Below are 27,029 nucleotides of genomic sequence, written 5' to 3'. Positions count from 1 at the left end.
ATTCCTCCATGCTCTTTCTAATCTCTTGCATTGTTGTTTTAGTTTATGGAGTTCCGGAGTGAACCAGGGGGATTTGCAGAGAACTGCATCCTCCTGAGGCGGAAGCCGGGAGTAAGTTAGTTGCTTTTTAAACTTTGAGTGTCACAAATTATTGCATTTTAAACTGTTTACCTTGTTCCTGGGCACTAATTGGGGATTTGAAGCTCGCCTTTTGTCAGGGATTCGTGGCGGTTCTTGGCGCCGCTGCAGGACCTGCTTCGCACACCTCGCACGCCATCACCGCTCGATCCCTCAGGCCACGCCCCCTTAGTGTGGACACGCCCCCCATCGAGACTACTTAAGGTCTCCGCTCTCAAAACCAGTCAGAGAACTGTATCCTCCTGAGGCGGAAGCCGGGAGTAAGTTAGTTGCTTTTTAAATTTTGAGTGTCACAAATTATTGCATTTTAAACTGTTTACCTTGTTCCTGGGCACTAATTGGGGATTTGAAGCTCGCCTTTTGTCAGGGATTCGTGGCGGTTCTTGGCGCCGCTGCAGGACCTGCTTCGCACACCTCGCACGCCATCACCGCTCGATCCCTCAGGCCACGCCCCCTTAGTGTGGACACGCCCCCCACCGAGACTACTTAAGGTCTCCGCTCTCAAAACCAGTCAGAGAACTGCATCCTCCTGAGGCGGAAGCCGGGAGTAAGTTAGTTGCTTTTTAAACTTTGAGTGTCACAAATTATTGCATTTTAAACTGTTTACCTTGTTCCTGGGCACTAATTGGGGATTTGAAGCTCGCCTTTTGTCAGGGATTCGTGGCGGTTCTTGGCGCCGCTGTAGGACCTGCTTCGCACACCTCGCACGCCATCACCGCTCGATCCCTCAGGCCACGCCCCCTTAGTGTGGACACGCCCCCCACCGAGACTACTTAAGGTCTCCGCTCTCAAAACCAGTCAGAGAACTGTATCCTCCTGAGGCGGAAGCCGGGAGTAAGTTAGTTGCTTTTTAAATTTTGAGTGTCACAAATTATTGCATTTTAAACTGTTTACCTTGTTCCTGGGCACTAATTGGGGATTTGAAGCTCGCCTTTTGTCAGGGATTCGTGGCGGTTCTTGGCGCCGCTGCAGGACCTGCTTCGCACACCTCGCACGCCATCACCGCTCGATCCCTCAGGCCACGCCCCCTTAGTGTGGACACGCCTCCATCTACCCTTCCACCTCCCTTATAATCATGTGCATCTTCCGGTCGCGCAGCGGACGCGCGCAGCGGGCGCGCCGCCGGCGCGCCGAAGGCGCGCCAAAGGCAAGCCCGTCTGCGCCCGTCAGCGCCTCGCCCGTGCCCAGTGCCACCCCCCCTGCACAAAAAATCATCTATTCAAGAGAAGCCCTACTAAAAATCAAACCAGACCCAACATCCTGCACCAGATCCCTTGACCTGACCACCTGGTCTGGCTTTTGGACCTGCAGGTGCTGCAGTTACAGTTTAGGCTTCAAAGCAAGTAATCAGCCACCCGTACAAGCTAGGAACCTACGATGTGGACTGATCAATGTCAGGTCTATGGGAAAGCACGCCGCACATATATTTGATCTCATAATGGAGAATGAACTTGACTGTCTCTTTATGACGGAAACCTGGCTGACACCTAATAGTAACCCTGACATAACAAACTCCTTACCCCCAGGATATCTAATCTCTAGAGAGGATAGACCTTGCCAGAGGGGTGGAGGCATTGCTATTGTCTATCGCGACACCTTGAATTGCCAAACTTTCCTTATACCTGACCTCAAAGGGGCGGAAAATGTTGGCTTTGCTCTAAAAATACATGACTCTTTCACCTTTACAGGGGCCCTGATCTATCGACCACCTGGCTCACATACTGACTTCATTGATAGTATCGGTGAAGCTATAGGCCACTTAGTCCTCAAATCAGCCAATTTCACCATCTTGGGAGACGCTAATATACATCTAGACGCCCACTCGGACCAGGCTACAATCTGCTTCACCGATACCATGAATGTACTCGGTCTGAAAACTCTTACCACCTCCGCCACTCACAAGGCGGGACATATACTTGACTGCATCTGCTCCAATATTGAAACACTTAAGGTAGATACCCCGCAAATACTAACTTGGACAGACCACAGCTATATTCCGTTCGAATTCCCCGTAACATCTCATTCTCGGACTAAGAAAACCAACGACCACCCAGGGTCCAACATGAAAGGACCCCGTTGGAAAGATCTGATAGGACAACCAGATTTCCTGATAAAAGCTGACACATCTAGACCGACTCTGTCGGGAGCCCCCGACAAAGACAGCCAGGCCTTTAAGGAATGGATCAACTCACTCATAAAGGGCCAGGAGTCCATCCTTCCCTGTTTGAGGACCAAGAGAAAACAGAGACCTATCGCCCCGTGGTTCTCTCTCACTCTAAAAGAGGAACAACGGAAAGTTAGGGCTCTTGAACGAAAGTGGCGACTCAACTACACAGAGTATGACCAAGATTTGTATAAAATCGCCCGTCGGCAATACCACAGGTCGATTAAAACGGCCAAAAGGGAATACTACAAGGATGCCATTATTAATAGCAAGAACAAACAAAAAGAAATTTTCAATATTGTTAACGCTTTCATTAACCCTAAGACTACGCAGAAAGACATCCCCCCCTCACAGAGTCTCTGCAACACTATTGCAGACTACTTTGAGGGAAAAATCTTAACCTTGACCAAAGATTTCCCACAACCCCACTGTAATGAGGAGAACAAGGTCATCAACTCCGGACTAAAAATCAATACCTTTGCTTCCTTTCAACCGGTAAGCAAAGAAGAAACACAGACAGAAATCCTTAAACTTACATCCGGATCTCCCTTTGATCCCTGCCCTCCGCTAGTGCTTCATTCACTAATAGTGGTTGTTAATCCATTCATCAATAGCATCATAAACTCTTCACTCACCCAAGGTCTGGTCCCTGAGGAATGGAAACTCACAGCAGTCAAACCCCTGCAAAAAAAAGCACTACCGGACCCTGCTACCCTTACAAACCTCCGTCCGATCTCCCTACTCCCAGCTTTATGTAAACTTACAGAGAAAGCTGTTAACAAACAACTTACTGCCTTCATGGAAAACAATAACATCTGGCATCCCAACCAAGCAGGTTTTAGAGCCCAACACTCCACAGAATCAGCCCTGATCTTTTCCTCCGAAACCCTCCGTGGAGCATTGGATCAGGGAAAGAAAGCAGTCCTGGTTCTATTAGACCTGTCCGCGGCGTTTGATACGGTGTCCCATGCCATTCTATTAGACCGTCTAGCCGCGGCAGGAATTGTTGGAACCGCATTGAACTGGATAAAGAGCTTTCTCGCAAATAGGAGACAAGTTGTGGTCTTAGGACAGTACAGATCAGAGGAAAAGTTAGTAGGATCTGGAGTCCCTCAAGGATCCTGCTTAAGTCCTACACTTTTCAATATATACATGGCCCCGCTAATCCATCTTATCTCATCCTTTGGCATAGACACCATTGCATATGCAGATGATACTCAGCTCATTCTGATACTGGAAAATGGTACCCAAGAAGCCGAAAGAAGGCTCCAAAGCTGCCTTACCGCCACGTTCAGATGGATGAACTTGAATCATCTCAAGTGCAATACTGGGAAAACAGAAATCCTTCCCTTTGGCAAGGATAATTTCTTCAATCCCTCAGTATGGTGGCCTGATGATGCCATTGCTCCCCCTAGCACTGCCTCCTCAGTCCGTAACCTAGGGATCAAATTTGACCCCGCCCTGAGTTTTAAACAGCAAGCCACAACCGTAGCAGGGACCTGCTTCGGAATCATTAAAGGACTCAGGAAATTCTACGACCTAATTCCCCTTTCCGCAAGGAAAACGGTCGCAGTAGCCCTCATCACCTCCCGCATCGACTATTGTAATAGCCTATATGCAGGGACTAACAAAGAAGTCCGCCATAAATTACAAATGGTACAGCATGCGGCTGCCAGACTAGTACTAGGGTGGAAAAAGAGGACCTCAGCTACGGCAGCAATGAACCTCCTACACTGGCCGCCCATTAACAAAAGGGTGCTCTTTAAAATTCTATTGATCACCTTTAGGGCTTTCAATGGAAAGGGACCCAACTACATACTAAAACTGTTCAAACATTACAACCCCACGCGATGCCTTAGGTCCCAAACGGCCAATCTTCTTATCATCCCTAAGTTCAGACTCAAGACTAAAGGAGGAAAATCTCTGGCAGTACTTGGGTCCAAGGCCTGGAACCTTCTTCCCTCCTCCCTCCGTCAAATCTCTACAGAAGCGACCTTCAGAAAGGCCCTCAAGACTTGGATTTTTGCTCTCCCTGAATGGGAGTGCAGGAATCTAGTTTAATTACCCTCCGCATGGATCATCATCAGGAGCTGATTCTTCTCTACAGCGCAAAGATGCTCCCTGGAGTGTAACCTGCGCTTTATAAAAACCCCATTACATTACATTACATTACATTTGTTCGTCCCACTTTTTTTTTATAAGATCTTTCTGGGCAGTACTATCTCCAGTGTGTTCTCGACCCATGAGGAGAATTTCTTATCTGCTACTGAGGGGTCAGGATCATATGTGGGTTTGGTTAATTCTAGTTCGCGCGTCCAGTCCTCTATATCCAGTTTGGGCCTGGGCCGTTCTAGGGTGTGTGCGGCTGGCGTGTGGGGGCCCTCAGTGAGTAGGTGCCAGATGAATGGTATTAAAAAATGATCTGACCAGGGGACGGGGATAGGTTCCATTCCTTTAAGTTCTGTTATGTTTGAAAAAATAGGGTCTAGGAGATGACCTTTCATGTGTGTAGCTTGATGGATCTTAAGGTGGAGTTGGTAGGCTGCGAGGTCAAGTGCTAATTCGGCAGCTACTTTGTCCAGTGGGTTGTCAAAGTGCAAATTTAAGTCTCCAAGAAGACTAAAGTTGGGTGAGGTACTGGCCAGGGAAAGTACAGTTGCCAGTAGCGAGCTGCAGAATTGTCCCAGTGCTCCCGGGGGGCGGTATAGGAGGATGCCAGAAAAAGATCTAGACGGGGAGATTTCAATGGTGAAGTGGGCGTTTTCACAATCTAGAAGGGGGCTGTCCAGGATGCGACAAGTTAGGTGTTCTTTGTAAATGATTGCTATTCCACCACCCTTGCCACTTGTTCTGTCAAGGCGTTGAATCAAGTATCCCGGGGCGAGAGCCTGCACAACGTCTGGGTCAGAGCTTGGAGAAAGCCAGGTCTCTGTAAGAAACAGAACGTCACATTTTGTGTCCTGTAGGAGAATGGAGATTTCCAGGGAGTGTTTAGGTAGAGATTTGCAGTTCAGCAGGGCCATGCTAAATGGATTCCCTGCTGGGTGTTGGATTCCTATTGATGAAAGTTCGTATGGGCAATGGGTGCCGTTGTTTTGCAGTTTCTCAATGGAAACTGAGTGAGAGCATAATATCTTTGGGGCCTGCATTAATTGGAGTAGTTTTTCCCTGGAGTAGTGTAGGGGGGCTGTGGGAGTAGGAACAAGAGTTCCTGGCCCTGGGCCCGATCTGGTGTGGACGGGCGCAGATGGGCTTGCCTTTGGCGCACCTTCGGCGCGCCAGAAGCGTGCCCGCAGCGCGCATCTGCTGCGCGTCGAGGCGTGCATCGGGCTTTATGTAGGTGCTCTGGCAACTAGACCGCTAACCGTTCCAGTTGCAATGAGGCACTTCCGGTCTGCGTTGACCTTCCCTCCACTCAACCGGAACAATCCGTGGTGGACTGTGGAAGACGCAGACCTGGTGCACGTGTGGGATACAGTGAACAGTGAGTGATTATAAAATCAAATGCGGCGAGTTAAGAACGGCGAATTAAAACAGTTAGGACTGGTGTTTCATGCAATGGGCATCAGTTAGACTTGATACAATGCAAAAGCAGTAGGTTAAAACAATGTGTGCAGAGCGATTCGGGAGCCCTTTACCAGGCGCTCCTTCCCTTAGTCTAATTACCCGGTTTAGGATCCTCTAGCGCATCTATAGATGCTGAACATATAACTGCCTGTGTTTCTGATTATACTTTTTATAAGTGTGCTGGCCATGTCTCTTCTCTATATTAGAACATTGGAATGTGGAGCACTCCATTGTAGACAATGGAGTGCTCCATGCTTCTACGGGCCGGTAAAGGCCCGCAGAGCAACATTCCAATGTTTTACAAAAGCCTCTCAAAGCGCGAGGTAATTTAAATCCCCTCGAGCTTCGAGAAGCCTTTGTTTAATTTGTTAGAACATTCTGCCCTCTAGTGGTAGAATGTTCTAATAGCCTTATAGCCTTTCGTAGCAGGGCTATACCGCTATTAAAGTCCCGCTGCTTTTGTTAAAGTCCCTCGCCTTCGGCTCGGGCCTTTAACGCTGTAGCGGGCCTTTAATAGCCGGTATAGCCCGCTACGGCGGGCTATAAGGCTATAGTATGCCCTTTTCCAGGGGCTCTAGTTTCAGAAAACAAATCTCATCGAAAAATTAGGTTGCAGGGTAAAATCTGTGATAATTACACTAGCGATCCCCTAGGGAGCTTAATTCAAATCCTCTACACATCATTTCTACATTATCTAAAGTCTTTAAACCATGATGAGTAAGTCTGTACTGGATTCTCATGATGCAACATTTATTAGGGCCATAAAAGTACTTGAATATAGGAAATATGCATAAAGAGAAATGAAAGTGATACCTGTTTCATCATAAAATTCATAAATATGATCTATTACAATCAGTTAAAATACTTTAATATAATCAAGTTGAGAGAGACGTAGGCAAATAAAGTACAATTATGGACAGGAATTCAAGAACACATAACACCTTTTTCAAAGGCTGTTCATGAAATGCAGCTTGCTATACTTTTTACAAAACTGTAATATTAAATGCCGTATCAAATGTATTTTTTGTCATCTGATGGCCCAAGTCAGTCAGTGGGTTTCTCAACCATTAGATGATGAGAACAATTTTCAGGATAATTAAATTGATGCTTTTCTACAATATCAATACAAAAAATTAAGTAACAATAACAATTTGTTATTATATATCTCTAACACATATCCTTGTTTTTTTTTTTTTTTAAAAAAGGACTTTTCATTAACAATTTACCAAGTTTTGCTCAAACATCTTATTATGCTCGCACCATGAAGGGCTCATTTTGCTAGTGGAAAAATACCAAATTAGGGTTTAAATTGAATAGAGAATCTTATAATTGCAATTAGGTTCTGGCCATTTCGGTAAAGGCAAAAAATCTTTAAAAACTGTATTGAAGTTACCTGCACATCATATCATTTAGAATGCATTCTGGTTTGAACTTGAGCCTAAGGGGGTGCGGCCTGGACAGTCAAGGGGGTGTGGCCTAGATATGAAGGATGACAGATTTGTTTTCCACTGCCCCTAGTCGGGGATGAGATGAACTCCCTGGTATACCCAGGGTTGGATTGGGATCTAAAAGCAGCCCGGGCACACCAAAGAAAAGTGGCCCACATTTGCGTATTGCCTTTCCTCAAAACACTGCTTCAGGAAAGTTTTATGAAAAGAAAGGGGTGGGGGGCATGTTTTATTAACTTCACTTAGATAGAAAAAATGCAGATTAGTCCACACTGCTCAGCCACACATGAATGCAAATGAGACCACTTCTCCTCAGGCTCCCTGCCCCCGCTCAATCAGCATACATTAATGGGCCAGCCCTGTGAGAGAAAGGGAGTGATACCTCCACTTATCTGCCTCTAGAAAGGCCACTCAGGCACCCATTGGGCCGCTGGCGGCATCCTAACAGCACAGGCAGCCCCAAAAAGCAGCCCACAGCTGGAACTCAGCTACCGGCCGTTCGGCCATTTCCCGAGTGCCCACCTTACCAATCCGACCCTGGAACCTATCTGTAATTTGAAGTTTTTCAGAAGCACAGCACGAGCAGTAAGCAGCAAGGAATAGATGCAACACATGAGGAACAGCGCTCTAGGTAGAACACTGAAGAAGAGATGCCCTTCTTATCTGCCTGGGGTCACACAGAGGTGGCTATGGCCACGGGCTTGACTGGGGAACTAGGCCTAGCATAATATGCCTGGAGCCATGATACACAAATCGGGTAGAATTGAAGCAGCGCCTAGGAGATAGAAACATGCAGTGGTGGTAGTGGGAGCTGAGCTGGTTGTGTGAAGGAACGCAGCCTCCAGTAAGTGTGAGGGCCATGGAGAATGGCAAGGGGAAGAGGCAGCCCAGAACTGGCTTGGCCCAGAGGGATCACAGGAGCCCAGACGAAGAGGAACTTGAAAGCCAACTGTGCTTTCTGCACCACCAGGTGAGCTGAAAACCTGATGACTTAGAGCAATCTTTTGAACCACAAGCAGTGCACAGGATGGGAGGCAGCACCGTGGGAGATGCCATTTTCCATCACATGCAAAGCTGATTTAGTATTCATGAGCAACTGACACAAGGAGATACGAAGATCTGGTAAATTGCTCTAGATGTGGCAAAATCAGGAATGCAACATCAAAAATGAAGGGGAAGAAAATGGTATACGGGACTATGGCAAGGTTCGACTTGAATCTTAATGAAGGAGAAGAAGTAGGAATAGTGAGAATAAATTGAGAAGGGCCTAAGACTGCTGGCCAGACATCCATGTCATATCTCAAAAAGAATGAGAGGAGCCCCTTTACCACCAAAGGAGTAGGGCACCAAGTAGACCTCAGTCAAAAAAGTGTTGGCCTTCGATGGTGGTGGTATTATGTTCTGGTGATATGATTATGTGTATGAATGTATGTGTTTTGGTGAATTAGGTTGCCCAAAGGGGATTTCTTTATGACTGAGATCCATGTCAAAATTACTTCCTTCTCCCAAAAGGAATCACTGCTGAAAAAGTCCGATGCAAGTGCCCCATAGTGTCCCACAGTGATAGTATCATACTGCTTCAGGAACCCCAACAATCCACCTTTAAGAAAAAAAGGGCTTTTACACACTGACGGGAAACCTGCGGACTCCAATCGAGGGGAAGTACAACATTGATGGAAGTAGGAAGAGGCTTGGTAGGCATCAAAACCCAAATGGACACTGCCACCCAGACTTTTGACAGAGAGTGGAAATGACACACATCAGTTGCAGCTGAGGAGGAAAACACAGGATGAGAAAGATGGACCCTGCTGACTGAACAAGAACCACCTGATTTTCTTTGAACCTCACAGCAGCCACACATCTTAAGGAAAACGATGATTGCATCTGCTACGAAACACTAAATACAGTTTAAGAGTGGGAGGCATTTTATGGCCCTTAGAAGGGAAGTTAGATGGTCACTGAAGCCTATGGAAATTCAGTTCAAGTTGGCAATTCATTTTCCGATGTTTTATGTTCCAATCATTGGTGGTGGTAATTATGGAAATGTTTATTCAGAGATGGGAATTTGGTTGGGGGGACGTTACTTTATGCTGGCAAATGGAGCACATATTGAAAGATGAATAACTGAAGCCAATGATTGATAGAAGAGATGGCTGGGTTGGGGACATTTAATGTATTGTGATGTAGGGTTCTTTAAAGAGGTGAGTTTTTTAACTCTTTCCAAATTTGGTGCAGTCCTGATGGATACAGAAATGTTGTTCCACATCCTGGGTGCATAGATTAAAAAGCCCTGCTGTCTTGTTTATCCTTTTTTATACTCCTTAATCTGCACTCTGATGGTGTTCTAGCTGAGGGTGTGCCACCACCACCACCACCAGAAATAGTGAGATTGTCTGGAAGATAAACTGGGTGTTGGACATGATGGCTTTGTAAATTATGAAGCTGGTTTTGAAGATAGTGTGGGCCAACAAAGGGAGCCTATGGAGTTCCATTAGAATGGGGTGATGTCATCAAATTTCTTGAAGCCTTGGCTGAAACATGCTGTTACATGTAGGATGCCCCTAAGAGGTGCCAGTGTTGAGTTAAATATAGCATGTTACAACGCATGCTATTACATCGCGTTCCTTTACAACACGGTCGTTACAATGACCGCGTTGTTAGAACGTGATACCTTTACAACGCAAGTCATTAGATCGACATGCTGTAGGGGGCGCTCTAACCTAAGGAATAGTATAATTTACGAGCAGAGACTTGCGTTTAGATGGCGGCTATCCATTCGGGAGGGAGCAGTTGAGGAAAAGGACTTTTAGGTGTTTTTTGAATTTTTGGAAGGACGAGATAGTCCTGATACCGACTGGGATGGCGTTCCAGATTTTGGGTGCGTTTCCGGCGAAGGACCGTGCGGCAGTTTTTTGTTTGCGTGTTTTCATAGGGATGAGTAGTAGGGTGCTGGAGCTCCTGAGGTTCCTTGTCTGACCAGCCCTTTTGAGTTTAGCAGCCAAATACTCAGGTTTTCCAGTGTGCAGGGCTTTGTGTGTGAGGCAGGCAGTTCTGAAACTGGCACGCAGTTCGATTGGGAGCCATTTTAGTTCTCTGAGTGCTGGTGAGATGTGGTCGTATTTCCTGATTCCAGTGACCATTCTAGCTGCTGCGCTGAGAGTAGTTTTGAGGGGAGCTAGGTGAGATTTTGTTGTACCAGTGAGGATGGCATTCCCATAGTCAAGTCTGGATAGCACCAGTGATTGGGTGGCTTGTTTGAGGTCGTTGGTTGGGATGAATGGTTTTATTTTGTTAAGTAGCTTCAGGTTGACGAAGGCACTCTTTGCGGAGTTCTTGATGTGTTTTGCCATGTCTAGTTTTGAGTCTAGGGTGATTCCTAATGATTTAGTGGAGTGGGTCAGAGTGTGATTGTCGTTAAGAGCATCCAAAGCTTTTAGCCATTCTGAGATGTGAGGGTTCTCTTCTTTGTTGGAGATGAGGAGTATTTCGGTTGCGACAGCCAATGTTGGATTTCTTTTGGAGTGACATTTAGTCTGTGAATGTCATCAATGGAGGACCTTTTTTAGATAGATCTGGGTGTCATCTGCATAGCGGTGGAAAGGGATGTTGGTATTTTTGAGTAGGGTGGTAAGGGGTTCCATGTATATGTTGAACAGTTGGGGTGAGAGTACTGAACCTTGGGGGACGCCCCTGTTGACGGGGTGTAGGTCGTAGGAAAAGTTTTTTTTTTATCCTTTGTGAGCGGCTATGTAAGAAGGAGGAAAACCAGCGGAGGACCAGCGGAGGACCACCTCATCAACTCCTACCATTTCTTGTAAAGCCTTGATGAGAAGTTGGTCAGTATCGAGGGATTTGTGGATGTCGTCTGTGATGTTAAGGATCGCGGTCTCGGTGCTATAGCCTTTTCTGAAACCTGATTGGAGGGGGTCAAGAAAGGTTGATGCTATCCATGTGCTGAGTCAGTTGTTGGAGGACGCATTTTTCAAGGATTTTTGATAGGAGGGGAGATTAGAGACGGGTCGGAAGTTATTCAGTTCCTTGGAGTCAAGGCCTGTTTTTTTCAGTAGTAGTGTGACTTGGCCAACTTTGATACGTATTACAGGAAACAGTGGTCCCTGAAACCAAACGATAGAGCAGAAAATGAATATAGTCAAAATTGAAACTATATTTTAGCCAGTGTCCAGCCGGGCATGGCAACTTTAATAAGTAGAAATTCTTGACAGTGAACAGGGAAATGTAAGTAGAATTCGGTGGGACACAAGCCTGTATCCTCTGACTTACATACCGAGTAAACAGAAAATGACAAAACACATTCAGGCAATTACAGTGATGTTTCTGTGACAGATAATGAATAGCGAAACATCTGATATTCAGACTGCCACCTTCACACTATATTACATACAGCAATATTTATGGTGTAGGGTGGGCAACAGAGTCGACGGCGTTTCGATCCTTATGGGAAAGATACAGGATCATCATCAGGACTAAATTAGTTAAATTGCCCTTATTTGGAATGCCTGAGTAAACATTAGACATAAGGCAAACGTACAACCAACATAAATGTGGAAAAAACATAATAAAGGGGAGGGAAGGGAAAAAAAATGGAAAATAATAATCAATCAGTTGGTGATTACAATAAAAACAATACATTTCGCATCAACCAGGTACTGCGTCAGATCAGGTGCTCATTCAGGTGTGCATTCTTATGTAAAAGTGACATCGCAAGTGGTTGTTTTATGGCGACTAATGTCTAAACAGAAATATGAAAGATAGGCGATTTCAAAGGTTACGTTAGAAATTTGTTAAATTAAAAAAGACATTTAGGACAGCCGTGGTTCGATAGTCACTAGATGCGCGGTACGATGTGGACCCGTGAGGCGTACGAGGACGTTAAGTGAAGAGGGGTGGTGGGGAACGAAGGTGAAGAGGGGATAAGTGAATAGGGAATAACCTCATGTTGCCATGGAGGCAACGAAAAAGATGGCGAATCACGGAAAGGTACCGTTGAGATAAGGGTACGAGTTTACGGTAGGACAATGCCTGTGAAATAATAGAAAAACATAAGAAGGGCGAAGTGTGGAAGTGAATGCGTAGGGCGTGCAGCGAATGAAGGGCTTACCTACGGACATTTGTTCCGGGAGGAAGGACACGGATAGGTCTAATGAAGGAAAGTGAAAGCAATAAATATGGGTCCAAGTATGAGCAGCGGGACATCTGGATCGTGAGTGCTTGGTGGGAGGGCTTACCTCAGTCAACTTGCAGAAATGGGTTCCGTGGCCATGCAGTGTGAACGGACGATGCCGGATCAACTGTGGGGGCAGAAAGGTGAAACTGCCTAAAGTAGGTGTTTCAGGTCATGTGAGAAGTCACATGGTGTGGCAGGTCATGTGGGTGGTCACATGGTGTCATGTGACCAAGGAACAACGCCGTGCGAGTGAAGGCAATTGTTGGTAGAACCAAGGCGCCATGTTGGGAGGGTAATAAAATAGTGAAAAAAGTGGCCGGCGATAGCGGGACGAGTGGAAAGAAAAGGAATTTCAGTGAGAAAATGAATAATAAACGCAAAACGCAATATACAAGGAATTTACAGTCTGTACATACATATAGATGAAACATGAGAATTATGTGGAACAATGATCATCAGACAACCAGTGATGGGTAACGATTGACATTAGTCATGGAGCCTGGTGTAGAACCCACGGGGGTGTGAACAAGAGTGGGTATTAAATCATTGTTCAGAAAATGAATCCAAAAAAGTTCATAGTAATGAGGTCCAGTCCTCAAGGCGATTCAGCCCACTGTGTATGCTTCCTGTTTTGAGAATCCATTTCAATTCCTCTTTGTTTAACAGTTGGGCGAGATCGGCGCCCCTGGGTGGGATCTTCACTACAGAGATTACTGTCCAGCGTATTTCATTCTCAGAGTGGCCCTTGGCCTCAAAATGTTCGACCAATGGAGCGTTCGGAGTTTTGCATCTTAATCTGCTTCTATGTTGGCAGATTCGTACCCGAATTTTTTGTGTGGTCTGACCTATGTAGATCATATCGCAGGGACAAAAGATAGCATAAATCACATTACAGGTGTTACAATTACTGAATTGTGTGAGTGGTTTACGTATATTACCATATACAAATTCCTTGCAGTCATTGGTGAAACCACATACTGAACAATTGCCACATTTATTATGACCAGTCAAAGAGGGTAACGACCAATGGTCATGAAGGGTACCAGTGTTTGTGGTGCTGGGAAGAGCTGCTCTGACCAAGTGGTCCTTAATGTTTTTGTTTTTCTTAAAGGCAAAGAGAGGTTTCTCTAGGTTCAGTATTCCAGCATTGACTACGCTCCAATGTTTTAGAATGCTTTTCCGTAGTTTGTGTGAGGAGAGGGAAAAAGTTGTCACGCATACTATGCGATTCTCTGATTTCTTGTTTTTGGGTTCCAAGAGAGTGTCCCTGGGACAGTACCAGGCTCTTTTGAGGGAATTCCGGATCAGTCTTTTGGGGTAGCCTCTGGAGGTCAGTTTGTTGCTTAGTACTTTGGCTTCCCTGAAATAATCCTCCTTAAGAGTGCAATTGCGTCTGATGCGGAGATACTGAGAATAGGGAAGGGAGTCTCTAAGAGCTCTCGGATGGTTACTGTTGTATTTCAACAGAGTATTGCGCTCAGTTGGTTTTCTGAACAGGCTAGTCACCAGAATCCCGTCTCTGTGAATTATATTGAGGTCAAGAAAAGGAATGGAAATTTTGTTATGTGTGAGTGTAAATTTCAAACCACCACAGTTGTTGTTCAGCCAATGAAGGAAATTTCCGAGCATTGCCTGGGTGTCATGCCAAATAAGGAAAATATCGTCTATGTATCTTTTCCAGTGTGACAGGGCAGAGAAAAAAGGATTGAGTGGGACCAGTATACAGTTCGTCTCCAGAGCATTCATGTAAAGGATCGCCAGATTCGGGGCAAAAACTGCCCCCATCGATGTTCCTTTAGTCTGCTGATAGAAATGCCCGTCAAACAAAAAGAAATTCCTGGTCAGGCAGATCTCAAGAAGTTGTAAAATAAAAATAGTTGGAACTGCGTGTGGTCTGATGCGTGTCTCTAAAGTTTCTTCAATGACGAGCAAAGCCTCTCGTTGGGGGATGTTAGTGTAAAGAGACTCCACATCGAGAGTGCAGAGTGTATCTGTAGAGGGATCAAAACCCTGGTTTTCGACCAATGTAATCATCTGCATGCTGTCTCTGACATAATATGGTGTAGATGGGACGAACTCCTTTATGAAAAAATCTACATACAAGCCTAATGGCTCTAGAATGGAGCCGCAACCGGAGACGATAGGGCGTCCAGGGGGGTGTTCAGTGTCCTTGTGGATTTTAGGTAAGGTGTAAATAACTGGTATCCGAGGGGCCTTAGCATTCAAAAACTGGTATTCGAGTTTAGAAAGGTACCCTTCGTCTAGGCCCGATTTGGTGGTTTGCTGGATCATTTGTCTGAGTTCATTAGTGGGGTTAGTAGGTAGTCTACAGTAGTGATCTGTATTCCCTAGCTGTCTTAATATTTCGTTTTTGTAGGTAATGGTGTCCTGGAGTACTATCCCTCCCCCTTTATCAGCAGGTTTGATGACTATCGTGTTGTTATTCTTAAGAGTCTGAAGTGCTGATTTTTCTGCCAGTGAAATATTGTAAGGTATATAGTGGTGTTCTTTGGCCAGTTGTGTCAGGTCATTTAACACCAATTTTTCAAAGGTGGGGATCTCCGGTGGGACCATATTGGCAGAGGGGGAGAAAGTGGAAGGAGGCCTCAAAGGAGTATTGGGTGCCTTAGGTAAAAAAGGATTTAGCAGGAAATAGCTGTGTAATCTCAGTTTGCGAAAAAATCTCAAGACTTCTGTTTGTAGGTCGAGGAAATTAGTTTTGGTGATGGGTACGAATGACAAACCCTTGCTAAGTATCGATAATTCTGGATCAACCAAGTGGTGTTCAGTGAGATTGAATATAGGGAGTGAGAGATTGGTGAGGGAGATAGTGGTGTCCGTGTGCTCAGATTGGTCTACCAGCGGTAGTAATTGCGTCGGGTTTGCCGTTCGCCTGGTTGGTTTTGCCAGTGGGCACGTTTCAGACCCCCTCTCCTTGGTGGTTCGTGCTGGCCACGTCCTAAAAAAGAGGTGGAAGGTTGTGGATTAACTGGTGTTCTATTGGTATTGCTGGTCCCTTCGCCTGGGTCTGAGCTATCAGAGGATTCTACAGAAGTGTCAGAGAATCCCACTAAAGTTTGTCCTCGGTTGAAACGTCCCCAGGGGCGGTTATTGCGTTGGTTATTATAGGATCGGTTAGCGTAGAAATCTTTGGTGAGATAGGGATAAGTACGTTCAGTGGAATAGCTCTTAATATCCTTCTTTACTTTGGTAGATTTCTTATTCTGTTCTATTCTATAGAATTCTTCCACTGTTTTTTGAACTTGTTCCAACAGCCGCTTACTGTCAGGAATCGTGTCGTTGCTTGTTATTTGTCGTTCAATATCTGTTATCTCTTCAAATAGTTTTTTAAGTTCCTCTGTGGCTATGTCAATACCTAGGACCATCCAGTGCCTAGAGCACGTTGTGCTAATGTAGCTAAAATTTGTGATATATTTGGGAATGTCGGTGAAAATTCCAGGTATGTTCCTGACTTGGAGGCCTGCAGGGATGATATCAGCTTTTAAATACTCAGTGAGCATTCGTATCATAAGTTGTAGCCTGACTGTTTTCTTTTTCGTTTTCTCTAATTGTTCTGGTAATGTGGAGCCTGTTTCTTGAGGAGCATTGGCGGAGTCAGAAAAGAGGGAAGGACCTTCTAAAATCTTTTTAATGTATTCATCGGTGTATAAAGGTGCGTGATCTGACATGACACGAAGTGATGCGAGGGAAAAGGGGAAACAGTTAAGGATATGGTAGTCGGTAGGGAAGGGAAGTGGCCCACTCTCTATACAAGAAGGGGAATAGGACTATAAGCCCTTGCAATCCGGCGATTGCGCTTACTATATCAAAGGAGGAACAAGGGCACCCAAAGGAAATAGACAGGGACCTTGGGTAGATACGTATTACAGGAAACAGTGGTCCCTGAAACCAAACGATAGAGCAGAAAATGAATATAGTCAAAATTGAAACTATATTTTAGCCAGTGTCCAGCCGGGCATGGCAACTTTAATAAGTAGAAATTCTTGACAGTGAACAGGGAAATGTAAGTAGAATTCGGTGGGACACAAGCCTGTATCCTCTGACTTACATACCGAGTAAACAGAAAATGACAAAACACATTCAGGCAATTACAGTGATGTTTCTGTGACAGATAATGAATAGCGAAACATCTGATATTCAGACTGCCACCTTCACACTATATTACATACAGCAATATTTATGGTGTAGGGTGGGCAACAGAGTCGACGGCGTTTCGATCCTTATGGGAAAGATACAGGATCATCATCAGGACTAAATTAGTTAAATTGCCCTTATTTGGAATGCCTGAGTAAACATTAGACATAAGGCAAACGTACAACCAACATAAATGTGGAAAAAACATAATAAAGGGGAGGGAAGGGAAAAAAAATGGAAAATAATAATCAATCAGTTGGTGATTACAATAAAAACAATACATTTCGCATCAACCAGGTACTGCGTCAGATCAGGTGCTCATTCAGGTGTGCATTCTTATGTAAAAGTGACATCGCAAGTGGTTGTTTTATGGCGACTAATGTCTAAACAGAAATATGAAAGATAGGCGATTTCAAAGGTTACGTTAGAAATTTGTTAAATTAAAAAAGACATTTAGGACAGCCGTGGTTCGATAGTCACTAGATGCGCGGTACGATGTGGACCCGTGAGGCGTACGAGGACGTTAAGTGAAGAGGGGTGGTGGGGAACGAAGGTGAAGAGGGGATAAGTGAATAGGGAATAACCTCATGTTGCCATGGAGGCAACGAAAAAGATGGCGAATCACGGAAAGGTACCGTTGAGATAAGGGTACGAGTTTACGGTAGGACAATGCCTGTGAAATAATAGAAAAACATAAGAAGGGCGAAGTGTGGAAGTGAATGCGTAGGGCGTGCAGCGAATGAAGGGCTTACCTACGGACATTTGTTCCGGGAGGAAGGACACGGATAGGTCTAATGAAGGAAAGTGAAAGCAATAAATATGGGTCCAAGTATGAGCAGCGGGACATCTGGATCGTGAGTGCTTGGTGGGAGGGCTTACCTCAGTCAACTTGCAGAAATGGGTTCCGTGGCCATGCAGTGTGAACGGACGATGCCGGATCAACTGTGGGGGCAGAAAGGTGAAACTGCCTAAAGTAGGTGTTTCAGGTCATGTGAGAAGTCACATGGTGTGGCAGGTCATGTGGGTGGTCACATGGTGTCATGTGACCAAGGAACAACGCCGTGCGAGTGAAGGCAATTGTTGGTAGAACCAAGGCGCCATGTTGGGAGGGTAATAAAATAGTGAAAAAAGTGGCCGGCGATAGCGGGACGAGTGGAAAGAAAAGGAATTTCAGTGAGAAAATGAATAATAAACGCAAAACGCAATATACAAGGAATTTACAGTCTGTACATACATATAGATGAAACATGAGAATTATGTGGAACAATGATCATCAGACAACCAGTGATGGGTAACGATTGACATTAGTCATGGAGCCTGGTGTAGAACCCACGGGGGTGTGAACAAGAGTGGGTATTAAATCATTGTTCAGAAAATGAATCCAAAAAAGTTCATAGTAATGAGGTCCAGTCCTCAAGGCGATTCAGCCCACTGTGTATGCTTCCTGTTTTGAGAATCCATTTCAATTCCTCTTTGTTTAACAGTTGGGCGAGATCGGCGCCCCTGGGTGGGATCTTCACTACAGAGATTACTGTCCAGCGTATTTCATTCTCAGAGTGGCCCTTGGCCTCAAAATGTTCGACCAATGGAGCGTTCGGAGTTTTGCATCTTAATCTGCTTCTATGTTGGCAGATTCGTACCCGACCCAGCACCACAAACACTGGTACCCTTCATGACCATTGGTCGTTACCCTCTTTGACTGGTCATAATAAATGTGGCAATTGTTCAGTATGTGGTTTCACCAATGACTGCAAGGAATTTGTATATGGTAATATACGTAAACCACTCACACAATTCAGTAATTGTAACACCTGTAATGTGATTTATGCTATCTTTTGTCCCTGCGATATGATCTACATAGGTCAGACCACACAAAAAATTCGGGTACGAATCTGCCAACATAGAAGCAGATTAAGATGCAAAACTCCGAACGCTCCATTGGTCGAACATTTTGAGGCCAAGGGCCACTCTGAGAATGAAATACGCTGGACAGTAATCTCTGTAGTGAAGATCCCACCCAGGGGCGCCGATCTCGCCCAACTGTTAAACAAAGAGGAATTGAAATGGATTCTCAAAACAGGAAGCATACACAGTGGGCTGAATCGCCTTGAGGACTGGACCTCATTACTATGAACTTTTTTGGATTCATTTTCTGAACAATGATTTAATACCCACTCTTGTTCACACCCCCGTGGGTTCTACACCAGGCTCCATGACTAATGTCAATCGTTACCCATCACTGGTTGTCTGATGATCATTGTTCCACATAATTCTCATGTTTCATCTATATGTATGTACAGACTGTAAATTCCTTGTATATTGCGTTTTGCGTTTATTATTCATTTTCTCACTGAAATTCCTTTTCTTTCCACTCGTCCCGCTATCGCCGGCCACTTTTTTCACTATTTTATTACCCTCCCAACATGGCGCCTTGGTTCTACCAACAATTGCCTTCACTCGCACGGCGTTGTTCCTTGGTCACATGACACCATGTGACCACCCACATGACCTGCCACACCATGTGACTTCTCACATGACCTGAAACACCTACTTTAGGCAGTTTCACCTTTCTGCCCCCACAGTTGATCCGGCATCGTCCGTTCACACTGCATGGCCACGGAACCCATTTCTGCAAGTTGACTGAGGTAAGCCCTCCCACCAAGCACTCACGATCCAGATGTCCCGCTGCTCATACTTGGACCCATATTTATTGCTTTCACTTTCCTTCATTAGACCTATCCGTGTCCTTCCTCCCGGAACAAATGTCCGTAGGTAAGCCCTTCATTCGCTGCACGCCCTACGCATTCACTTCCACACTTCGCCCTTCTTATGTTTTTCTATTATTTCACAGGCACTGTCCTACCGTAAACTCGTACCCTTATCTCAACGGTACCTTTCCGTGATTCGCCATCTTTTTCGTTGCCTCCATGGCAACATGAGGTTATTCCCTATTCACTTATCCCCTCTTCACCTTCGTTCCCCACCACCCCTCTTCACTTAACGTCCTCGTACGCCTCACGGGTCCACATCGTACCGCGCATCTAGTGACTATCGAACCACGGCTGTCCTAAATGTCTTTTTTAATTTAACAAATTTCTAACGTAACCTTTGAAATCGCCTATCTTTCATATTTCTGTTTAGACATTAGTCGCCATAAAACAACCACTTGCGATGTCACTTTTACATAAGAATGCACACCTGAATGAGCACCTGATCTGACGCAGTACCTGGTTGATGCGAAATGTATTGTTTTTATTGTAATCACCAACTGATTGATTATTATTTTCCATTTTTTTTCCCTTCCCTCCCCTTTATTATGTTTTTTCCACATTTATGTTGGTTGTACGTTTGCCTTATGTCTAATGTTTACTCAGGCATTCCAAATAAGGGCAATTTAACTAATTTAGTCCTGATGATGATCCTGTATCTTTCCCATAAGGATCGAAACGCCGTCGACTCTGTTGCCCACCCTACACCATAAATATTGCTGTATGTAATATAGTGTGAAGGTGGCAGTCTGAATATCAGATGTTTCGCTATTCATTATCTGTCACAGAAACATCACTGTAATTGCCTGAATGTGTTTTGTCATTTTCTGTTTACTCGGTATGTAAGTCAGAGGATACAGGCTTGTGTCCCACCGAATTCTACTTACATTTCCCTGTTCACTGTCAAGAATTTCTACTTATTAAAGTTGCCATGCCCGGCTGGACACTGGCTAAAATATAGTTTCAATTTTGACTATATTCATTTTCTGCTCTATCGTTTGGTTTCAGGGACCACTGTTTCCTGTAATACGTATCTACCCAAGGTCCCTGTCTATTTCCTTTGGGTGCCCTTGTTCCTCCTTTGATATAGTAAGCGCAATCGCCGGATTGCAAGGGCTTATAGTCCTATTCCCCTTCTTGTATAGAGAGTGGGCCACTTCCCTTCCCTACCGACTACCATATCCTTAACTGTTTCCCCTTTTCCCTCGCATCACTTCGTGTCATGTCAGATCACGCACCTTTATACACCGATGAATACATTAAAAAGATTTTAGAAGGTCCTTCCCTCTTTTCTGACTCCGCCAATGCTCCTCAAGAAACAGGCTCCACATTACCAGAACAATTAGAGAAAACGAAAAAGAAAACAGTCAGGCTACAACTTATGATACGAATGCTCACTGAGTATTTAAAAGCTGATATCATCCCTGCAGGCCTCCAAGTCAGGAACATACCTGGAATTTTCACCGACATTCCCAAATATATCACAAATTTTAGCTACATTAGCACAACGTGCTCTAGGCACTGGATGGTCCTAGGTATTGACATAGCCACAGAGGAACTTAAAAAACTATTTGAAGAGATAACAGATATTGAACGACAAATAACAAGCAACGACACGATTCCTGACAGTAAGCGGCTGTTGGAACAAGTTCAAAAAACAGTGGAAGAATTCTATAGAATAGAACAGAATAAGAAATCTACCAAAGTAAAGAAGGATATTAAGAGCTATTCCACTGAACGTACTTATCCCTATCTCACCAAAGATTTCTACGCTAACCGATCCTATAATAACCAACGCAATAACCGCCCCTGGGGACGTTTCAACCGAGGACAAACTTTAGTGGGATTCTCTGACACTTCTGTAGAATCCTCTGATAGCTCAGACCCAGGCGAAGGGACCAGCAATACCAATAGAACACCAGTTAATCCACAACCTTCCACCTCTTTTTTAGGACGTGGCCAGCACGAACCACCAAGGAGAGGGGGTCTGAAACGTGCCCACTGGCAAAACCAACCAGGCGAACGGCAAACCCGACGCAATTACTACCGCTGGTAGACCAATCTGAGCACACGGACACCACTATCTCCCTCACCAATCTCTCACTCCCTATATTCAATCTCACTGAACACCACTTGGTTGATCCAGAATTATCGATACTTAGCAAGGGTTTGTCATTCGTACCCATCACCAAAACTAATTTCCTCGACCTACAAACAGAAGTCTTGAGATTTTTTCGCAAACTGAGATTACACAGCTATTTCCTGCTAAATCCTTTTTTACCTAAGGCACCCAATACTCCTTTGAGGCCTCCTTCCACTTTCTCCCCCTCTGCCAATATGGTCCCACCGGAGATCCCCACCTTTGAAAAATTGGTGTTAAATGACCTGACACAACTGGCCAAAGAACACCACTATATACCTTACAATATTTCACTGGCAGAAAAATCAGCACTTCAGACTCTTAAGAATAACAACACGATAGTCATCAAACCTGCTGATAAAGGGGGAGGGATAGTACTCCAGGACACCATTACCTACAAAAACGAAATATTAAGACAGCTAGGGAATACAGATCACTACTGTAGACTACCTACTAACCCCACTAATGAACTCAGACAAATGATCCAGCAAACCACCAAATCGGGCCTAGACGAAGGGTACCTTTCTAAACTCGAATACCAGTTTTTGAATGCTAAGGCCCCTCGGATACCAGTTATTTACACCTTACCTAAAATCCACAAGGACACTGAACACCCCCCTGGACGCCCTATCGTCTCCGGTTGCGGCTCCATTCTAGAGCCATTAGGCTTGTATGTAGATTTTTTCATAAAGGAGTTCGTCCCATCTACACCATATTATGTCAGAGACAGCATGCAGATGATTACATTGGTCGAAAACCAGGGTTTTGATCCCTCTACAGATACACTCTGCACTCTCGATGTGGAGTCTCTTTACACTAACATCCCCCAACGAGAGGCTTTGCTCGTCATTGAAGAAACTTTAGAGACACGCATCAGACCACACGCAGTTCCAACTATTTTTATTTTACAACTTCTTGAGATCTGCCTGACCAGGAATTTCTTTTTGTTTGACGGGCATTTCTATCAGCAGACTAAAGGAACATCGATGGGGGCAGTTTTTGCCCCGAATCTGGCGATCCTTTACATGAATGCTCTGGAGACGAACTGTATACTGGTCCCACTCAATCCTTTTTTCTCTGCCCTGTCACACTGGAAAAGATACATAGACGATATTTTCCTTATTTGGCATGACACCCAGGCAATGCTCGGAAATTTCCTTCATTGGCTGAACAACAACTGTGGTGGTTTGAAATTTACACTCACACATAACAAAATTTCCATTCCTTTTCTTGACCTCAATATAATTCACAGAGACGGGATTCTGGTGACTAGCCTGTTCAGAAAACCAACTGAGCGCAATACTCTGTTGAAATACAACAGTAACCATCCGAGAGCTCTTAGAGACTCCCTTCCCTATTCTCAGTATCTCCGCATCAGACGCAATTGCACTCTTAAGGAGGATTATTTCAGGGAAGCCAAAGTACTAAGCAACAAACTGACCTCCAGAGGCTACCCCAAAAGACTGATCCGGAATTCCCTCAAAAGAGCCTGGTACTGTCCCAGGGACACTCTCTTGGAACCCAAAAACAAGAAATCAGAGAATCGCATAGTATGCGTGACAACTTTTTCCCTCTCCTCACACAAACTACGGAAAAGCATTCTAAAACATTGGAGCGTAGTCAATGCTGGAATACTGAACCTAGAGAAACCTCTCTTTGCCTTTAAGAAAAACAAAAACATTAAGGACCACTTGGTCAGAGCAGCTCTTCCCAGCACCACAAACACTGGTACCCTTCATGACCATTGGTCGTTACCCTCTTTGACTGGTCATAATAAATGTGGCAATTGTTCAGTATGTGGTTTCACCAATGACTGCAAGGAATTTGTATATGGTAATATACGTAAACCACTCACACAATTCAGTAATTGTAACACCTGTAATGTGATTTATGCTATCTTTTGTCCCTGCGATATGATCTACATAGGTCAGACCACACAAAAAATTCGGGTACGAATCTGCCAACATAGAAGCAGATTAAGATGCAAAACTCCGAACGCTCCATTGGTCGAACATTTTGAGGCCAAGGGCCACTCTGAGAATGAAATACGCTGGACAGTAATCTCTGTAGTGAAGATCCCACCCAGGGGCGCCGATCTCGCCCAACTGTTAAACAAAGAGGAATTGAAATGGATTCTCAAAACAGGAAGCATACACAGTGGGCTGAATCGCCTTGAGGACTGGACCTCATTACTATGAACTTTTTTGGATTCATTTTCTGAACAATGATTTAATACCCACTCTTGTTCACACCCCCGTGGGTTCTACACCAGGCTCCATGACTAATGTCAATCGTTACCCATCACTGGTTGTCTGATGATCATTGTTCCACATAATTCTCATGTTTCATCTATATGTATGTACAGACTGTAAATTCCTTGTATATTGCGTTTTGCGTTTATTATTCATTTTCTCACTGAAATTCCTTTTCTTTCCACTCGTCCCGCTATCGCCGGCCACTTTTTTCACTATTTTATTACCCTCCCAACATGGCGCCTTGGTTCTACCAACAATTGCCTTCACTCGCACGGCGTTGTTCCTTGGTCACATGACACCATGTGACCACCCACATGACCTGCCACACCATGTGACTTCTCACATGACCTGAAACACCTACTTTAGGCAGTTTCACCTTTCTGCCCCCACAGTTGATCCGGCATCGTCCGTTCACACTGCATGGCCACGGAACCCATTTCTGCAAGTTGACTGAGGTAAGCCCTCCCACCAAGCACTCACGATCCAGATGTCCCGCTGCTCATACTTGGACCCATATTTATTGCTTTCACTTTCCTTCATTAGACCTATCCGTGTCCTTCCTCCCGGAACAAATGTCCGTAGGTAAGCCCTTCATTCGCTGCACGCCCTACGCATTCACTTCCACACTTCGCCCTTCTTATGTTTTTCTATTATTTCACAGGCATTGTCCTACCGTAAACTCGTACCCTTATCTCAACGGTACCTTTCCGTGATTCGCCATCTTTTTCGTTGCCTCCATGGCAACATGAGGTTATTCCCTATTCACTTATCCCCTCTTCACCTTCGTTCCCCACCACCCCTCTTCACTTAACGTCCTCGTACGCCTCACGGGTCCACATCGTACCGCGCATCTAGTGACTATCGAACCACGGCTGTCCTAAATGTCTTTTTTAATTTAACAAATTTCTAACGTAACCTTTGAAATCGCCTATCTTTCATATTTCTGTTTAGACATTAGTCGCCATAAAACAACCACTTGCGATGTCACTTTTACATAAGAATGCACACCTGAATGAGCACCTGATCTGACGCAGTACCTGGTTGATGCGAAATGTATTGTTTTTATTGTAATCACCAACTGATTGATTATTATTTTCCATTTTTTTTCCCTTCCCTCCCCTTTATTATGTTTTTTCCACATTTATGTTGGTTGTACGTTTGCCTTATGTCTAATGTTTACTCAGGCATTCCAAATAAGGGCAATTTAACTAATTTAGTCCTGATGATGATCCTGTATCTTTCCCATAAGGATCGAAACGCCGTCGACTCTGTTGCCCACCCTACACCATAAATATTGCTGTATGTAATATAGTGTGAAGGTGGCAGTCTGAATATCAGATGTTTCGCTATTCATTATCTGTCACAGAAACATCACTGTAATTGCCTGAATGTGTTTTGTCATTTTCTGTTTACTCGGTATGTAAGTCAGAGGATACAGGCTTGTGTCCCACCGAATTCTACTTACATTTCCCTGTTCACTGTCAAGAATTTCTACTTATTAAAGTTGCCATGCCCGGCTGGACACTGGCTAAAATATAGTTTCAATTTTGACTATATTCATTTTCTGCTCTATCGTTTGGTTTCAGGGACCACTGTTTCCTGTAATACGTATCTACCCAAGGTCCCTGTCTATTTCCTTTGGGTGCCCTTGTTCCTCCTTTGATATATTTGGCCAACTTTGAGGCATTCAGGTATGACGCCGGTTCTCAGGGAGCTGTTTATGATATTGCACCAGGACGGGGCTATGGAGAGTTTCAGTTTTTTGGTCAGTTCGGTGGGTAACGGGTCAAGGACGTGAGAGGCTGGTTTGGAGGTAGCGATCAGTTTGAGGATCTCGGTTTCCGGGATGGGGTTGAAGGACTTCCAGGTTTTTGTGAGGGGCTTGGGCGTGCTATCTACTGTCACTGGGGGCAGGCTTTTACAGACTGGGTTGACGTTGATGTCCAGTGAGAGCTCAATCTTGGTTATTTTTTCTTTGAAGAAGTTGGCAAAGTTTTCACATAAGTCCTTGGAGGCCTGTAGGGAGGATTCCGGGGGTTTGGAGGTTTGTTGCCTGATGATTTTGAACAGTTCGTTGGGCCTGTTTTTTGCGTTGTCCAGGGCGGCGCAGAAGAAGGTGGATTTTTCGCTGCTGATGTATTTTTTGTATTTCCTTTGGGCTGCTTTGAGTTGTCCAAGATCTGGATGGGATGTTCCTGTTTTTTTTTAGTTTCCAGGGGACTAATTTAATCAAGAATGGATGTCATGTTTGTGTTGTAGTAGGAGGTGAGTTCTGTTGTGGATAGATCGTCCATGGAGGCAGTGAGGAGAGAGTTAACCCTTCCCTCTAGGTCAGTTACGTTAATCTGAGTAAAGTTTCTGGTCCATTTCAGAGGGTCTTGGGCGGGGGGGTTTAAGTGTCATTGGCTGAGTTAGGTGGAAAAGGATAAAGTGTTGGCCGGACCAGTCCACAGGCAGGGTGCGGTCTATCGTGACAGTGTTGTGTTGGATGATAATGGCATCTAGGATTGCTCCTTTGTTGTGGGTTTCCTCTAAGCAGTGATGGGTAAGGTTGTTGTCGTGAAGCAGCTCCTTCAGGTTCTGGATTAGCAGGTTGTTTTCTTCATTCCAGTGTAGATTGAGGTCGCCCAGAATAAGGTTGTTCGTGTCTCGGAGAGAGCAGTGGGCAATCAGGTCGGACAGGTGTTCAGTGAATGTGGTGGTTTTGCCTGCGGGGTGGTAAATAAGGTGGCAGATGAGTGTTTTGTTGTTGCAAGTGTTGATGTTGGTGGTTAGGCACTCAAAGGTATTGTAGTTGAAGGAAATATTGTTTTTGTGGATGATTGCTATGCCTTCACCTTTTTGATCTTTTCTATCTTTATTGGTGATTATAAAGCCAGGGGGGACAAGAGTATCCATGAGTGGAAATGAGGAGTCATTTAGCCATGTCTCGGTGATGAATGCTATGTCTATGTCGTGGGTGAGGATGGATTTCGCTAGCTCTGTGGCAAGCTTTGTGGCTGATCTGCAGTTTATGAGCATGCAGTTTGTGGGGGACATCTCTGTTGTGGGTTTTTCCGTTCGGGGGACCGTGGGGATGATAGTGCTGGTGGTCAGGGGTCTGGGGGATTTCGGAGGGGCCTGTTCTCTTCCCAGTCCCATGATCACCTGTATTTTGGATTGGAGGGTGTCAGTCATAGGATTGTCGTACGAGGAAGCGAGAGCTGCCG

General features: G+C 44.8%; 2 long non-coding RNA genes across 2 annotated transcripts in view; both read right to left on the bottom strand.

Annotated features, from left to right (window-relative positions):
* The window catches only part of LOC146788898 (uncharacterized), a 157,834-nt gene that overhangs the window by 73,251 nt on the left and 57,554 nt on the right, over nt 1-27,029 (bottom strand). The gene's annotated exons all lie outside the window — the stretch shown is intronic.
* LOC146788899 (uncharacterized) lies at nt 16,432-17,600 on the bottom strand. The gene is made up of 4 exons (XR_014969721.1): nt 17,537-17,600; nt 17,410-17,448; nt 17,242-17,330; nt 16,432-16,807 (listed from the first exon to the last, which is right to left on the bottom strand). It is a non-coding gene; the product is annotated as an uncharacterized LOC146788899 (long non-coding RNA).

The sequence above is a fragment of the Triturus cristatus genome, chromosome 10, assembly GCF_964204655.1.
Source record: "Triturus cristatus chromosome 10, aTriCri1.1, whole genome shotgun sequence".
Lineage (NCBI taxonomy): Eukaryota > Metazoa > Chordata > Amphibia > Caudata > Salamandridae > Triturus > Triturus cristatus.
The sequence above is the reverse complement of the archived record's forward strand: the minus strand, read 5'-3'. Positions and strand labels throughout refer to the sequence as shown.